At 27.4% G+C, this 18,429-nt stretch overlaps 1 long non-coding RNA gene across 1 annotated transcript; it reads right to left on the reverse strand.

Annotated features, from left to right (window-relative positions):
* Positions 1-5,838: 5,838 nt before the first annotated feature.
* LOC129983896 (uncharacterized) lies at positions 5,839-16,739 on the reverse strand. The gene is made up of 6 exons (XR_008785462.1): positions 16,564-16,739; positions 13,824-13,856; positions 12,414-12,440; positions 9,180-9,194; positions 7,148-7,236; positions 5,839-6,040 (listed from the first exon to the last, which is right to left on the reverse strand). It is a non-coding gene; the product is annotated as an uncharacterized LOC129983896 (long non-coding RNA).
* Positions 16,740-18,429: the final 1,690 nt, after the last annotated feature.

Below are 18,429 nucleotides of genomic sequence, written 5' to 3' on the forward strand. Positions count from 1 at the left end.
AATGTTTAATTTCATTTAAATCTTTTTATATAATTCAATGCTCAAATATATTGTCAAAAAATATTTTTAAGTATCAGATTATGTTAAAGCAATTAATAACTATGCATCAGTTTTGTTTTTAAATAGTTCTTATAGGAACAAGTCATTAAGATCAATAATTTATTATTATTAATTGGTTATTAATAATTAATGTTTAATTTTGTGACGTATGGCACTTTACAAGCCCTCTGACAGTTATCTGTCAGCGATTTAAGCCGCATGAGCGTCTTTTGTTTTTTTAGTAGTGCCGATTGGGGGCAAGAGTACGACTTAGCTACTCACACATCACAACCCTTTATACGGGGCGGACTTTATTCATGCATTTCATTCACAGATCGTAATTTAGGCCTGAATCAGAGAACGATCACCTCTGAACCAGTACCCCCAGTGATATTACTCTCGACATGTAGGACTTTGTGACAACGACAGATGTAAGCGTGCGCCAGCCACCACACACACGGAGAGTCTTTGGTCGGCAGGTTTCGAACTCGCAACCAAAAGGATACGAATCCAACGTCCTACCAATCAGGTTATCCCGGTCTCATATCTTATTAATATTCTATTTCCAGAATCACTTCTTTCATAATGGTTTTTTAAAATTCCATCTAATATGTGTAAATTCAATTAATACGCGTATATTCATGGACGTAAAGTTAAAAGATGGTTATTTTGCAAATCTTTTTATAATTCTTGATCTTTCGTAATTGATTCCATCAAAGAAGTGTGGAATGTAAATATTGGTTTCTAATAAATTCATTTACTGAGAATAACATTAGTTAGATATATAAAAAAAAATAATTAAAGGATGTTTAGGTTGTTTAATGGCTGTTGGAAACAGACGTTATAAAAACTGACAGAGCACTAAAAAAAATAAAAATTAGAATTTTTAAAATTTTGATATTACCTTAGTAATAATTACACCCTGGAAAAAGTTCAACTTTCTAATTATCATGTCAAGAATTGTCTTTGGGATATCTTTATAAATGCAAGGTTAATTAATATATAATATAGTTTCATCTAGAAATTTCCCTTTCATTTGACTTTTTGATTTCCCTCCTAGTTCACAGACAATTGGTATTATGAGAAAAATATCGAATTTCGTCTTTATTGCGAATGTGTTTCTGATATTGCTATCCTTGATTTTATGAGTAATTAAATGATTAAGGGAAATTAATCTGAATTATTAGCTATATTGTAAAATCTATAATGCAATGGAAAATTCAATATATTAAAAAATATCCAGATCATAAAAAAATGTTAGACTGCTTTCTATTTGTCGACTCCTGAAATAACCACTGAATCTAGTCTTAATCGATTTTGAAAGAAATACTCGAATGAAATTCATGCAAAATGGCGTATGATATTTCCAATTGAATTTTTTTAAATCTTGCTAGATAAAAATAAAAAAAATATGCTGATCACTTTTTCGATGTATACTATAAGTGTAGAATATTTCTGTTGTGCTAGAAAAACTGTGACTATTTGATTATTGTATTAATTTATTTAGAAAACAGCGTTATTAAATCGTTTTCATCTGCAAACTCCCATTCATTTTTAAACTGGTCAGAACAGAATTTGAAAGTTTTCAAATTCAGAATTCTGAGATTCTTTTCAAAAGTTTCTGTTAATTTCTTATTTTTTTATATTCATTCATTTGAAAACGCTTTATTTTTATTTTTATTTCCCGCTTAATTTTTGCTTGCAGTATTTATCATTTTATTATTGAATAAATTAATTTTGAATACATCGTTATGAAATCGTTTTCATCTGCAAAATCCCATTCATTTTGAAACTGGTCAGAACTAAATTTGAAAACTTTTTTTTTCCCTCCATAATTTTGAGATTCTTTTCGAACGTTTCAGATAATTTTTTTAAATATATATTTTTGTTTTTTTCCGCTTTTAAAAAGTTCTAAATCAGTCATTTGAAAATGCTCTCTTTTTATATTTATTTCCTGCTGAATTGTCGTTTTCAACTTAGATCATTTGATTATTGGCTTAATTTATTTTGGAAATGGCTTCATTAAATCGTTTTCATCTGCAAAATTCTATTCATTTTGAAACTGATCAGAACTGAATTTGAAAACTGTTTTTTCCAGAATTCTGAGATTCTTTTCGAAAATTTATGATAATTTCTTCTTACGCCTTTTCTCTTTAAAAATAAAATTCACTTGGAAAAGTTTTCTTTTTTTTTTATGTACTTATTTCTAACTAAATTTTCGTTTGGAGCATTGTATTCATTTTGAAATTGCCTATAATAGAATGCAAAAATAATTTTTTCCAGAAATCTGAGATTCTTTTAGAAGGTTTGCAGTAATTTCTTTATTCTTTAATTGTTTATAATGCTTGTGTTTCCTGGTAAAAATAAGAATTACTTATTTGGGAACACTCTAAATTTTTTGCATTTATTCCGTTCTTAATTTTTTTATTGCAACATTCTGCTCGGTTTGAAATTGGATATCACTGACTCAAAACCTTTTTTCAGAAATTAGAGATTTTTTCTGTAGGTTTATTGCAGCTTTATATTTTATTTATATAGATAAACATTTTTTTCCTTTCTTTAAAACTCATTCGTTTGGAATCCTTTTATTTATTTTTATGCCTTCATATCATTCTGTACTGGAATATTCATTTAATTATCCCTATTCCTCGCCTGTAGTGCACATGTCCTTGTACTTATTTTTTATCCTCTTGGCAGAGGTAAAATTGTCAACACAGCTGAAAAACATCTGCTGATCAGTTGGACGTGAATTACGTGATGTTTATAAACTTATAAATCTTACTGTTATATTTATTGCTTTGTAATGGGTTATAAAGCAATAATAAAATCAAAAGAATGGCCCGAAGTATAATAAAACCCTAATCAAATAACAAACAACGTTGTGATTATAGACACAGGAAATGAACTTTTTGTCTGATGGGAAAATGTTTAGCTTTTTTGTCTGTATCAATAAATATTTCATTATTGTTGTTTTTAATCAAAATAAATATATCTGAAAAAAATAAATCCATTCTATCAGCCTATGAGTTTTTAAACACAATGATAGAACTGTGAGAATCAGATGAAGATACAGCTAGCTGAATTTATTTGAAAATAGCGGCAGCAGTCATACCTTGCTTTTTTTTACATTTGAACTACAGTGGCTCAAAAAATTGAGAGTACAGCTTACTTTTACTTCATAAATCCGACTTTCAATATAAATAACACATTACCGGGAAGTGCAAACATGTTTTTATTTTTACACATAACAAATGATTTAATTTAGAGTAAAAATAAAGAAAAATCAACGAAAAATTTCTAAATTGAAAATTTTCAGAAGCATTTTAAATAAACATACGCAGAATTTTGCCTCAAAAAATTGAGAATGCACCAATGAAATTTTTGCAATATCACGCATAGAAATAAAGAGTCACTATTAAATTGCATGTCTTTTGGCTCTTATAATGGTCTCTAAACGTCATGGTACCGATTCGACCCATTTTGGTGGTATCTGAAGATATTTTACTCCATTCTTCTTGCACCACTTGTTTTTAATTGGGTTTTGTTTCTAATTTTGTGTTTTTGAACCCATTTTTCGGGTATGGCCCACGAATATTCAATGGCATTGATGTCCGGGTACTATGGTGGTGTGTGTAACTGCTATTTACAATGAAAAAGACACCATATTTTGAAGTTACGTGTATTCTGTTTGGGGTCGTTGTCTTACTGAAAAATGAAATTTCCATCTACACCCAAATTTTTAGCACTTTCCTTTAGATTGCTGCGAAGTATATCCAAGTAAACCGTATCAGTTATAATGCCATCTATAAAAATTAAATTTCCTACCCCGGATGAAGCCATATAACCTCAAATCATAACGGAGTCACCTTCATGTTTAACTGTAGGACGTAAATTTTTTGGATGCAAAGCAGTATTAGGCTTTCTCCATACAGTAAGATGGTTGTCACTGCCAGAAATGTTGAGGTTTCTTTCATTACTAAATATAGATTTCTTCCAAAGGTTATTGGTCTTCAATTGATGAGTTTTTGCAAACTTCAAATGCTTTTTCTGAATTTGTAAGCTGATGAACGGTTTCTCTCTAACAATGCTACTTTTATATCCAGCTTGTTTAGTGGCATTTAGCACAGTTTCAGCACTTACACTTCTGCCTATGATTTGAAAAGTTTCTGCGACAAGTTGGATGAACCATATGGTAGGAGCAATCTAAAGGAAAGCATTAAAAATTTGGGTTTAGATGGAAATTCCATTTTCCAGCAGGACAATGACCCCAAACAGAATGTACGTAACGTCAAAATATGATGTCTTTTTCATTGTAAACAACAGTTACACACACCACCACAGTACCCTGACATCAAAACCATTGAATATTCGTGGGCGATACGCGAAAAAGTGGTTCAAAAACACAAAATTAAAACAAAACCCAATTAAAAACAAGTGGTGCAAGAAGAATGGAGTAAAATATCTTCAGATACCACCAAAAATGGGTCGAATCGGTACCATGACGTTTAGAGACCATTATAAGAGCCAAAAGACATGCAATTTTATAGTGACACTTTGTTTCTATGCGTGATATTGCAAAAATGTCATTGGTGTATTCTCAATTTTTTGAGGCAAAATTCTGCATATGTTTATTTAAAATGCTTCTGAAAATTTTCAATTTAGAAGTTTTTCCTTGGTTTTTCTTTATTTTTACTCTAAATTAAACCATTTGTTATGTGTAAAAATAAAAACAAGTTTACACTTCCCGTTAATGTGTTATTTATATTGAAAGTCGCATTTATCAAGTAAACGTAAGGTGTACTCTCAATTTTTTGAGCCACTGTATATTACAAAGATTTGTTACTCTAACATTACATTATTTATTATTCAAAAACTTACGTGATGTTTACAGAAAGAACCACAAATAAATTTTATTTTAAAATTATTAATTTCGGTGACTATTGTCTTCGCAACAAATGATCTTGTATCTACACATTTGCTGAAAGAATCGAATTGACTCAAAATATCCGAATTAAAGGATAAGTTGAACTTATGTCTGGAGAAACAGTCAAACAGCCATAACTAAAAACTTAAATTTTTATTGTTTTCCATTAAAGGAAATGGCAATAAGTGAGTCCTATTCATCTGTGGCTAAATACTATCACAATCAATGAATTTCCAGAATTCTTGAAAAGAAAATGTATAATGACTTCCATGTGAGTATTTAAGTTTATTGCGTTATATGAACTAATTCTTTGGTTACAAAATCACTGGCAAACTTCAGTGCATAATATTCCCCAATGAATCCTTCAGGACACTTTAAGTGTATGTACTAAAATTAACTACTGGTATTCAAAAGTTAAATAAACAAATGTAAAAAAATCATTCAAAATGTTTATTTATTTTCAACTTAAAAAATTAATTTATTTCATATTGTTAAAAGTTTCAGCATTTTAAACACTAATTATCGAATTTTAAACTTTAATTATCAATAAAAAAAATATTTTTTTTTTAGTTTTCTATCTGACGCAGTGCATTTAATAAGCACGCCACTTACGCTTAATTATAATGACTTACAACATAGAGGTCAATAGAAGGTTAAAAGTCATGTGATATTTGCAAATGCGTTAAGCCATTTTGGAGCTTTGAACTACTGTGCATTCCACGCTATTTTTAGTCAGATGTTAAATGACGTGTGTAGTCACGTGAGAATGACAACTATTTTATTACGGTTAATAGAATTTTAAGAACAGAAATTATAAAAATTGATAATTGTTTCACAATCTATTAGGATCATTGAACTAAAGTACAAAAAATAAATTAAAAGCAAACGATACTTTATTGAGAAATGCTTAAAAACATCTTACAACTTTTGACTTTATTTCAAATTTCCTGTTAATTGGGACTTTGTGGCAACAAATGCCTCGTTTTATAAAATTATTATTATTATTTTTGAGTTTGGAGAATTTTCATTCAAAAAGCGTAGTGTACACTTTCTTCACTAATTCGCAGCTTGTAGAATCTGTAAAATGGAAATAATGAAGTAAATTAGAGGAACAAATGAATAAAAATTTCAAAAAATTGTTTAAAATTAACCTTTTATATTAAGTAAATTTAACTTCATGCTTTTTGAGTAAACATTGACAGCAAAAAGAAAAATGAATCTAAATTGAAAGTTTTACTTGCATCGACTGTTTTGAATCTTTTTCTCATTTTGATTAATCATATAGAAATAAATATGTATAATTAATATAATAAGATAATCAGCATTTTCGCATATTGTTATTAAATATTATTGAAATTAATATTTTAAAGAAAAATAGAACTTTTAGGGTGAATTTTAATTTATTTATAAAGTTGAAATGAAATAACTTTTCAATCGCCGTAGATAGTACTACAAACATTTTTTTATTAATAAAAGAAACTGGAAAAATTACTTTATTGATAGTATTTACACTTTGAGAACTTCTAAAGTAACGCGACCTTGAAAAATAAATAAATAAATAAAAACAGTTCCCTTGAAATGATATTGAATTGTTCTTATCATTATTGTTCTAGAATCTATTGTTATCATAATTGTTCTCTTCATTATTGTCTTCTTCTTATTGTTCTAGAAATCAATTTTTAAATTTTGAAGGAATCTGGAATTTTCTTTTGGAATAGTGTGTCCTTTTTATTTCATAAATATCGATTTTTTTTTTAACATTAAAAACTTTTTGAAAAATATTTTTTTAATTTTTAATGATCAGAACAAGATGGGAAATATTTTTTCGATTGTTTTAACTATAAAAACATGATCGAAAACACTTTTTCGATAGAACTCGGCTATTTAGTAGATATATTGAAAAAAGTATTGAAGTGGCATTAAACAATTTCTTTTTATCCTTTTTCTCATTCTATGAATTCACATCAGCATTGAAACGTAATTCCGAAAAATAATTCAGTTTAATATTACACGCCAATTAAAATTCACTCAATATTCTAGAACGTTGCTTAGGTAATAAACAGATTAACAATTCAAGATTCTGTTTAATTAAGTAAATAATAATATGACAACTAATTTCCACATTTTTGATTACTTTGAAATGAAATAGGAAGATATTAAAGACAAAAGTTACTAAAAAAATACCTGTCAGTTTTCAATACATAAACATTCTGGACAACCATTAGGTCTCATTCCTATGCTGCAGAATGATGGACAGTTTGCGGGAGCACAGCCTAAAATGGAAATAATAATAATAATAATTTTTAAAAAAAACACATTTTTAAGTGCCAGTAAAACAAACAAAGATTATTTCGGGTGAGTTTTATCATTTTTTTAATCGCAATCAAATGGCAAAATGATACTTGAACTTACACTCCCTGCTACAAAATTCCATTTATCTTACGATTTGACCTCAAATCATTTTATAAAAAAAATAGCGAATTTTTTAATGGACTATTATTTTCTGAACTAACTACTATTCTAACTACTATTTTCTGAATCAAAATTTTAGTCTTAGCTCGAAAAAAGTGGGTATAAGCGGTAAATGATAAGTTATTTTGTTATAAGAAACTTGAGGTAAGAATATACAGCCACTCTAATTTTTTAAAATTATATTGATTGTAACAATATTAAAAAAAGAAAAATTAAGAAAAGTGTGAATATTAGGATTGTATGTCCTTTTTAAGTTGCTAGTTGTTTTTACTTTTTATTTCCATTTCCGAATTTAAAATTTTGTAAAACACGTTTTTTGAAAGTGATATAGCCAGTGACGACATTTCAGCCATTTTCATGCTTTTCGCCAGAAATACATTCTTACCAAGGTAAAATAGCTTAAACAGAGATTAACAACATAAGCAAAAAATAATAATAATAAAGCAACATTTCATTATTTTTTTTATTAATTCTTCTAATTTATTTTGATTTTAAACAATTCGAATGTCAATGAAAAAGACTTAAAAATTCGAATGGTTTCTTGCATGATATTCTGTGTCTGTATGTTGGTGCTGTACTGTCCAGAAATATTTAATCCTTTATAGATAAAAATATAGTTCTCTGGTATATATTTTTACCACCAGAAAAAGATTTTTTATGAGGACTCAAGAGAGTATTAATTAGTTAAATATTATTTAAATTCAAAAGTGGTAAATATGCTTACCACCACCCGTTGACTGTGCAAGGTTTTTTTTTTTTAACGACTTGAAGTTTCAGTGATTGTCATTAAATATTAACTCCTGAAAAAGTTTTCAAGTATGAAGCACCCCTGTTTTGCGTTCCTTCCGTCTAAGATATTCTTATATTTAATTATCATTATTTGTAGTTGAATTTATTTAATTTAGATTCAACATTTATTTTCAAAAATGAACAAAAACTGTTGATGCAGTTGAAATTTCTTAAAATTCGGAATCTCCCTGTTAATGATTTTACTCATTTTTGATGTGCTGATTATTTGAATAATGTAGTTTACAACATTTTAGTTTATTTCTTAAATTAAAACGTGGATAAGATGCTATTAATAAAATTGCATCAGATTGCAACAGTTTTATTTTTATGCAATGTTGCAGTCTTCTAATCTAAGAAGTACAAAATGAGCTTCAAACTTTAATGTAAGATATTACTGAATTTGAATTCCATGATTTCTAGCTAAAAAAAATTCTTTTAAATTTCCAAAACCTGAGTGATAAATATACTTACCAATGAACATTTGATGATATCTTTACCCGTAACGCTCAGTGGTAAGTTTCCCTGAACGATCTTTGGTAAGTAAATTTACCACTTCTTATTTCATGAAATATTCGACAAATCAACGAACTTTTTGATGTTTTAGTACTTACATCATCATTTTATCATGATATAACCTTAAAAATTTTTATTTGTCAATGTCCCGGCATTAGATATGCCCTATAAAGGGTTAACCTAATACCACCAAACATAGAATATGTATAATTTGAAAGATAGGAATGTGCTCTTAGTCTCTTTTTCATTTGAAATATTTGTAAAATTTGCTGGTTTCAGGTTTAAGGATATATATTATAGACAGTTCCATTTTGTGTATTACGATACATTATTATAGGTTTACTGTATCATACTATTAAGTGCACCAATTTAAAATATTATATCGTAAAAAACATCACTTTTATTTATAATTATAAAGAATAGAGTTTATTAGCATAATTACCTCCTCCTCCTCCACCTAGAAAAAGAAATATATATTAAAAATTTTAAAATTCATATTGCACTTATTGTAAAAGTTGTTATACTCTGTTTCACCCTAACTTGGCAGTAGTGTATATTCTAGGCATGCCGAATCACAGTCACTGTCAGGGGAACTGGGTTACTTTAAAGTACAAAGTTACTAGAAATGCAGATCGCTGGCGAAACTTTATCTCGCAAATTTTTCGCCAAATAGTAAATATTTATTTACTTTATTATATTATCACTTTATCGCAGAATTAATTGTTTCCTTATTTTCATTATTTTTTCAATATTATCGATACATTATTTTAATAAAACATTAATGTTATTTCATTTCGTTTCATCGCTTCTCAAAAGAAAACCCTAAATCTTACAATATTCGGTAAAGAGTAGTTCGGCTAATGTTTTTCGAAAAGATATCTGTATAATCGTTCACATCTTTTAAAACTTTATCTAATGTTGGGATCTCATTTCTACGAAAATATGCATGAATTTTTCGTCAAATACAGGATAATGTAAAATCATCCTATTTTTCAAGACCTGAATGTTTACCTACTGAGCCTGATCATTTCTTTCCAGGGGTACTTAAAGAACTGGATGCCTTTATTTCTTTTTTCAAAAGGAAAACTGTTCATTGCGAAACAGCTGTAAGGTGCGAAACTTTATCGACGATTTGATTGATAGAATCTTGAGGGTTTTCTCGGAGTCGAGAATAAACGTTTAATATGTTTCTGCATGCTGCACTTTTTGTTGGTTTCACTCGTCTTGAAGGTGTGCACAGCATAGTCGGTGATAACACTTTCTCTTTTTCAGACATTTTAGAAGTGAATAAAAATAACGAATCAAATAAATATTCAACAATCAAAACTAATAACTACTAATGTGATTAATAGTATGAAAAATATCAGCTGGTAAAAAAGCGAGAATAAAAAAGTGCGACAGATTATAACGGTTGCGAACTGAATGAAGCTGAGTTGGCGGAGACGTAAAAGAAAAACGCGCCAAATATTTGACCTTGAAGACCGGTTCTAGCCAAAGTGGAATTCATTATGTCAATCTTTTAGCTTTATTCGTTCGCTTTATTTACAAACTACTTAACAGATAAGCACTTCTAACTTGAGAATAATTTTAAATACATACTGATAAAAAAAGGATTTCTGTAATTTATGATATTATTTGATAAATTTCTGCGCATTTTAACTATTTTAAAGTCGGAATTGATGGGGAACTCTTTTTCAACGCGGAGCGTCTCATTTTCTACCTTTTACAATACTGCCAAGTTAGGGTGAAACAGAGTATAGTCAAATTTATCACGGTAATAATTTCCTTCTTCTTATCTGACTGATAAAATTATCAAAAAAGGGGAAAAAAATACAATAAAAACAATTGCATAAAATCTAATTTTATATGTGATAAAACAGTTTTTTTTAAATGAACATTTATTTGTGTATTAAAGATTTTTTTTTATTTTAGTTATTTTTTGTTTTTTAGTTATTCTCTTTATTATAAATATTATGCAATCTTTAAACATTATTTTAAAAATCCACTACTAGATGGCGCCATAGACGCTGAATTAAATTAAGTAGCTGAGCTTTCAAAAAAATAAAATAGTACATTGTCATCGAAAATACATAACCTTAAAAAATTTTGAAACCAGAACATCAGGAAGTGAATGAAAATACTTACAAATTTTAGTTATTACAAACATAAAATAAGCCGTGAAGTAAAAACGCTTAAAACATCTCCTCCTTTTCGTTTGAAAATTAAAACAACGCTATAATAAAAATAATATGGCAAAATGTGCACAATATTAATTTTATCTTAATTCCGAAAAAAATAAAGAAAAAAATTATCTCCATAGTTGCAATTTTTTAAATTTTATCTATCTATTTGAAATGTAATAAATAATTCAAGAATATAAAAAAAATCCATAATATTGCATTCATAATACAATGAAGCCTCTATGCATCGAGTCTGAAAAATTCGATGCATAGAAATTTTGATAAATATATTAATTTATACCAATATATATTGTATATTTTTCATTATTTTCATATTAAAAACAACTGTGTTGGTTCATTTTTCTGAGTTGAAAAGAACAATTAAAAAAAGCAATTAAAAATTTATTTTTAAAAATTTTATATATGTTATCTATTAGGAAATGCATGTTTGCTGACAAAAAAAACCGGGATTTTTAATTTATTAACTAATTCTTTATTTATTTGCGGACATTTTTATCCCGTTTTCTTAATTTTTTTTATTAAGATAAAATCTTTTTTTCACATTTAGTTTATTGATTTTTTTATAGCAACCGTAATTCTTTATAAGAAATGTAATGGTAAACTAACTGTAAAGTAAGAATTTCACATCAAGTTAGAAAAAAGAGATTTACGAGACAGAATAAATGAATGCTATCTGTTTCAATGGCAAGCTTTAATTGTTATTTTTAGACTACTTCTAGCCATCTGGGAATTTCTACTGCAGTAAAAATTGGAGGAACAGTTTTTAACTAGATTTTTTTCCCCGAACGAAATCAACGGATCCCATCGGATAGTAATTATATTATATTATCTTTCAATATTAAGAAAGAGAAGTGCTTCGTTATGTTTTTGATCATTTTTATAAAAGGATGCATAATATTGAACTATGAAAAATGATGGACATTTTGATACAATGAGGACAGACATATCAATGATGGACATCTGATGACAGAGAAATGACCAATGATGTTGAACAAGAATGAACGTCACTTGAACCAGTGAACAGCGAAATTCAATATTATTTACAAATTAGTATGCGATTTTGAAAAATTAAAAGTTGTAGCATTTACATATTTCTACTACCTTCTCTTTTGATGCAACAGATGGCGTTACCTTATTAACACCATCAAAGTATATTTCCCATGATCCTCCTTGGGGGTCATTATTAGATTATATTCTAGTTCATGTCGTTTTTTTCGTTCATGTTCGTGTTTTTTTTTTTTCTCGTGTTGTCTTGTGAAATGTGGAACTTAGAAAATAATTAAATAGCTTTTCCTGAAACTAGTATACTATTTTCATCTATCTCATAATGCAGTTATAAAAAGGCTCATCCCTTTACAACTATAATTTCATGTATAATGGAGGAAAATTTAAATACAATTAATTTGTTCATATGTATGATCAAATATTTTAGAAATGCATGGTGCTGATTCGTACAAAAAAAATTTCTCTCTTACCTGCATGATATTGGTCTCCTGGGCCACCTTGAAAGAATACGTAATACGTCATTCTATTAGTATTCATAAAAAAACGTAAATTATATAGTAGCAAGAGCATTGTTATTATTATTACTGATATAGACTGAACTTAAGTCCTACACGTTCATTGACGCGTCTGACTAACTCATAAAATTGCTGAATTTTTAATTTTATATCTTCAGTTAATAAAAAGAATATAATGAATTTAAAAAGGAAACGAAACATTTCATTCTCAAATCTCCTTATTTGGAATTGAAATGATAATAAATATTACAAATAGGATGAGTTAACTAGTTAGTAAAGTTAAATGAGTTCGTAGGTTCAGAGTTTTATTTCAAAATCTTCTATATTTACGATATGATGATCGAGTTTTCTATTTTCACAGCTTTTACTAGTAATTTAAGAAGAGATTTGAGTTTTAACTTTTTTTTTTCATGCTTTCTCAATACAGAAAATTTTGTGTTTAGTTTCGTCTTATAATAAAGAGAAATTAGCATGGATTGTAGATCATTACTTCTTCTTGTAAGCTGACTTATACTAAAATTACACTTTTGTCTTTAAAAAAATGTGAAATTTCGTTTGGGGTGTTCATTGGTCATTTAGGCATAGTAGAGGGTATACATATAAATAATATAAAAATGCGTAGTTTATCCATAATATATTTGTTTTTAAAATTTGATTCAAATTTGTAATCCTAATGAAATGACTATATATCAAATGCAATTTCTTTAATTTTTTGTTTTAACTGTGTTGGATCAGTAAAATGCTAAATTTGGAGAGAAATTTTTATTTCAAATATTTAATAAAATTTGTCTAAATACTGATTGATAAAAAAAAACTCAATACCAAATACTGTGGTTTTGACATAATGTTTTAAAGATTTCTGTATTTTACAAAGCCGCCGATAAAAATATTTCTTAAGTTAATTGACATTTTTTCCACACAAGAAAAATGACAGAAATTTCTGTAACTTGAGTGCTATTTGCTCAAGAGTACATATGATCTGTCAATTTCTTAAATGACACTCTTTAAGGTGAAAGGTATTTAACTTGAAAATATGTTGTTTATATTTCAATAATCAATTGTGTTTTGCTAGTGAAATGAAGTTTATCTTAGTGCTCAAGTCGACGATTAAAAAAATGCATTCATTTTTCAATTTTCCTCTGAATGAATAATTGGAATTATATTCCTTGAAACATTGAATGCCTTTCTCATGAATGAAATTTTATAAAAACATCAAAAGTTGCTTTCATCAATAGTGCTGAACATGTTTGATAAAAACAAATTTCCAAAACTAAAACTTTTAAAAGCTGTAATAAAATAGTTCCATTAAAACAAAAATGAACAGTAAAATAAATTTTCAAATGAGGTTTAAATGTTTCAAATTACCTTGGAAATGATGATGACTGTGGAACGCTTGGGCTGAAATAAAGCAAAATTGTGAATATTGAATAAAAATGGTAATGTAACGAATTCCATTTCTATCTAATTTGATAATTTTTTACATTTTAAATGCAAAAAAATACTTTTTTAAATTTAAACTACAAACTTAAAGAATAGATCAGGCAAATATATATATATAAAAAAAAATTTGCAACGGTACATGGGATTGAAAAACGAATGAGATTCTGCTTCAGGAGAAAATATGTGTCAGAGAATTAAGGAATCAGAGAATAAAGGATGCAGATGCAAAAATAAAAGTATATAGACAATAGTACAAGACAATAGTTTCATGAATTAAAGCAAGCGAACCTTTTAGTTTCGAACAGTAAGTTCTTAAAATATTTACTTTAAGTATTTCGAATGTGTGATGTTGACATTGCTTCCTAATTGTCCAAATATCCATAATGTTTTTCATGAATTGTAAAGTTATTGTTTATATAGAACTATGCTATTTGCGTTTTTAGTCTTGTAAAATATGTCTTATACACTGTATCTGTTACATCTTTTTCTTTTATTCAATTCACTGATAAAGAAATTGTTTCTACAATTTTAGTTTGTATTTATAATATTTAAAAAATTGCTTCTTTCTGTTTTGCTTTACTAAAATTTAATTTTATAAATGCTCTTTAAGGATACCCTGTACACTAAAAGGAGATAAAGAACTATATAGAAAAAAAAATTTCTCTGCACTTAAGTACATAATTTTCTTTAAAAAGACAACAGTAATTTATTCAATTTTCGATCATACAAATCTGTCATTAACAAACTACGTTCTTCTAATAAAACAAACTCAGTAAAGTAAATAGTACTTTATATAATTTGTGATATTTGTATCTGCAGTCTATGGATTGTTTCTAAAAAGAACCTTACATTAACTCAGGAGCACAGGACGCAATTTATTATCATTAAAACGCTAATTTGCATTATACACTTCTTCATAAAGATCGCTTGTACATTGATTAATGAGTTAGAAGTAAATGCTTATCTTAAAAATAAGTAAATTTAGAATTGCATATTAATAATATAAATACTGAAGGCGCACAACACGGACTATCACAGATAAATCCAAATATTTCGGTGATATTATTATCATGGAAGAAATAATGATAAATCATCTTCTGTTTAATAATTTTACTGAAACTTTTGCAGATGAAAATCCGAATCACTATATGTTTTATCTGAATTCACTAACACCAAGTATCGATCCGAAGAGAAATAATTTGTCTTTTACTTTATGTAAAAAGTTTATTCACTGTTTATGTTTTGTTGTTTTCCAATTTTAAATAAATTTTAAGTTGTTATATCTCTTACATAATTCCCTCACTTCTGAAAACGTAACAAACTTCCTTTCAAATTTATTTCTAACCACTTGAATTTTTATTTTGAAAGAAAATTTTAACAAAGAAAACTAACTACTCTTTAAAAATTAGCTATTTGTGTAAAGATTTTTTTCAGTATATATTTAGCCCGGTATAAACAAAAATGATTGTTGCGCCGATGGGTAAAAAACCCAAACTCTACTGATCTTAACTAATTAAGATGTCCGATTAGGTTAAAAACATGAATGTGAATAAAAATTTGCATTTTTATTTCTTTGCAGTTTCAAAAAGTAGGTATACTTCTGTTTCCAGTGATATCTTTATTTTTGTCCCTCTGTCAATTAGAAGCCAAGTAATAGCAAATTATTGACAAGTAAATGAGGCTTATTTATAAGCATTTAAAAACTTTAAACGCATTTTTAAAGAACGAGTTTTTTCATAATTCTATTGTTCGAGTACCATCATATTTCAAAGAATAATCAATATGTCCTGATGAACGTTATTTTATGCAGAATGTAATGAACTATGGATTCGATGTTTAATGCTCTAAAAGTAGATTTACGAATGTTTGATGTAAATATTGTTGAAAGAATTCTATAATTTCATATGTTACACTCAAAAATTTTATTTTTGAATATAAGTCTTGGATAATAGTTAGTTACACTCAAAGACATATAACACATGTAACGTTACAAAGAAAAAGGAAATGCTATATAAAAAAACTAGTTTCTCTAGAACAATCCTAGTTTTTGTAAATAAATGCTAAAATTTGCATCAAGATATGCCTTTTCTTTGAAACTTATATATATATATATATATATATATATATATATATATATATATATATATATATATATATATATATATATATATATATATATATATATATATATATATATATATATTTCAACAATTTCCCTTTTATTCATCATTTTATCCTTATATTAATGAAAAACATCATATTAATATTAAAATAGTTGTTTTTTAATCCTCTCCGAACTTAGTCAGGTATTTTAAACCAAACGCAATGAAAAAGGAAGAAAATATGATCAAAATACATCTCTAAACAAAAATAAACGAATTAAATCATTGTAATCAAAAGTATTGAGAAGTATAAATTAATAATAAATTGAAAGAATCTTATATTTGTTGAATATAAGATTATATTTAACAAATATAATCTCGTATTAAACACTTATAAGATTCTTTTATCATATAATATTTACTTTTACTGAGTAAAATATCTTTGAGAAATAGTAAAAACATCAATGACGTCTAAAAGTTCTTGCCATGTTTTATATACGACAAAATTAAGTTATTAAGTTGACTATTTAATTATTGATACCTTTTAAATGGATGTTACTTACCTTGGCAAACCAAGATTACGAGGCAACACAAAACAACGGCTGAAAAGTGTTTCATATTTGCTTGAGATTGGAAATCAATGTAAAGCAAAAAAAGAAGCCGTCTCCTTTAAACGGTTTTTATCCACAGCATTCAACCATATTTGTTGACGTAAATTCTAAAATAGACGCATTTACGACTTGCTTTATAAAAAAATATGTACTCGCTACACATAAATTTGTAAAACAACACCATTTTGTTAAATTTTTCTTTATTTTTAACAGTGTTAGGATTTTTAGTGGATTTTTGTTTCAATGTGCGTGATATCCACTGAATCATAATAAGAACTAAATTTTATACAGTTTGTATTTAATAAAATAAGAAATTTTATAATACTTATACAGCGTTTATTTTATAAAAATTGCTTCATAAAATGTCATACGAAAGCAATTTAAGAGATATTAAAAGAAAGTGATATTATTTTTACGATTTTGAACAAAATATCATAAATCCTAATCTTTAACTATAAGAACTTATTAGTTTTTTCAAAGAAAATGTTGCGTTGTCTTTTACTGTTACTGCAAAGTTACTGCTTGTCTTACCAATGCAATATAACATTTATTTAGCTTCTTTTTCATTCGCAAGTGTTTTTCATTTATTATTTCGCTTTTAGTTCAATTTTTGTCTTGCCTACTAATATTTGAAAAAGTCAAACCATTTTTGAATGGTAAATGCCAAAAAAGGATTTTGAGAACTAATTGGAGTCGATCTTTCTGGCTCCAACAAACATACTATATTCCAAGTTACATAAATATTTTATTTCATAAAGAGAGGAACTACAGCGTTTAATGGTACATCTGACTAGAGAAAACTATTTAACTGTGATCCAGAATTATAATCTCAGTGACTGAGCTGCAAAGGCAAGTCGAAATTTGGGATTCTTAATATTTTGGCTAATTCACGTATATATTCATTATAGAGCAGGAATGATTTTTTTATTCCTTTTAAAATATGTAGGATGATTATTATGATTAAAATATGTAAGATGATTATTATTTTTAATATGTAGGATTAACATTAAACTTGTGGCACCCAAAGACTCGTAGCTCCATTTTTATTGAACGGTTCTGAATGAAACTTCATACATTTGGCATTTAAACTATGGGGTTGAAGTTTCTGTAGAAAAAATAGTTTGAAATATTGAAGAAGAACATTATATCTTGCACTATGTTTTCAAAGAGTCTAGAGGAGGCCATAATCCATTATTTTTGACATTTTAGAAGATATGTTTATAACAATGGAAATGTGTACATAGCATTTTATAATATATGAAATGACATCATATGAATAACTGCATTATCACGAATTTAAAGTAATAAAACACTGATCCAAATATTTGTCCAGTTTCAAGTCCTCGGTCATTGATCTATGCTTAGATTGATAAGATGCAATTCCTGTGAATCTCTCAAATATTAGAAGTGTACAGCAAAATATAGGATATTTATGATATTTCATTTATAAAGAGAAAATTAATAAGGTATTCACGAAGAAAAACTTTGGCTTAATTTTTTTTTCTAAGAAAAATGTTGAAGTTACTGGGCTATTATTTATATATATTATTGCTGTGTGCCCTAAAGGCACTTACATTTTGGCGAATCCAATCATTCGCTTCATTTGTAAGCCATTCGCCGAAATAATTTTCACAATGAATTTCCAACGGAATGAACGCTTCATAGAGAGAAGCAACTGCAAATTCCAGCACCTACTGGTGAGTGTTCCTATAATAATATCTACTCTTGATAAAAATTAATAGAGGAGGCATGAAATTTTAGGGTATATCAATTCCTGGACGAGTGTTAAAAGATGTATGTTTCTTATTGCCGTCTCAT

Source organism: Argiope bruennichi, chromosome 9 (genome assembly GCF_947563725.1).
Source record: "Argiope bruennichi chromosome 9, qqArgBrue1.1, whole genome shotgun sequence".
Taxonomy (NCBI): Eukaryota; Metazoa; Arthropoda; class Arachnida; order Araneae; family Araneidae; genus Argiope; species Argiope bruennichi.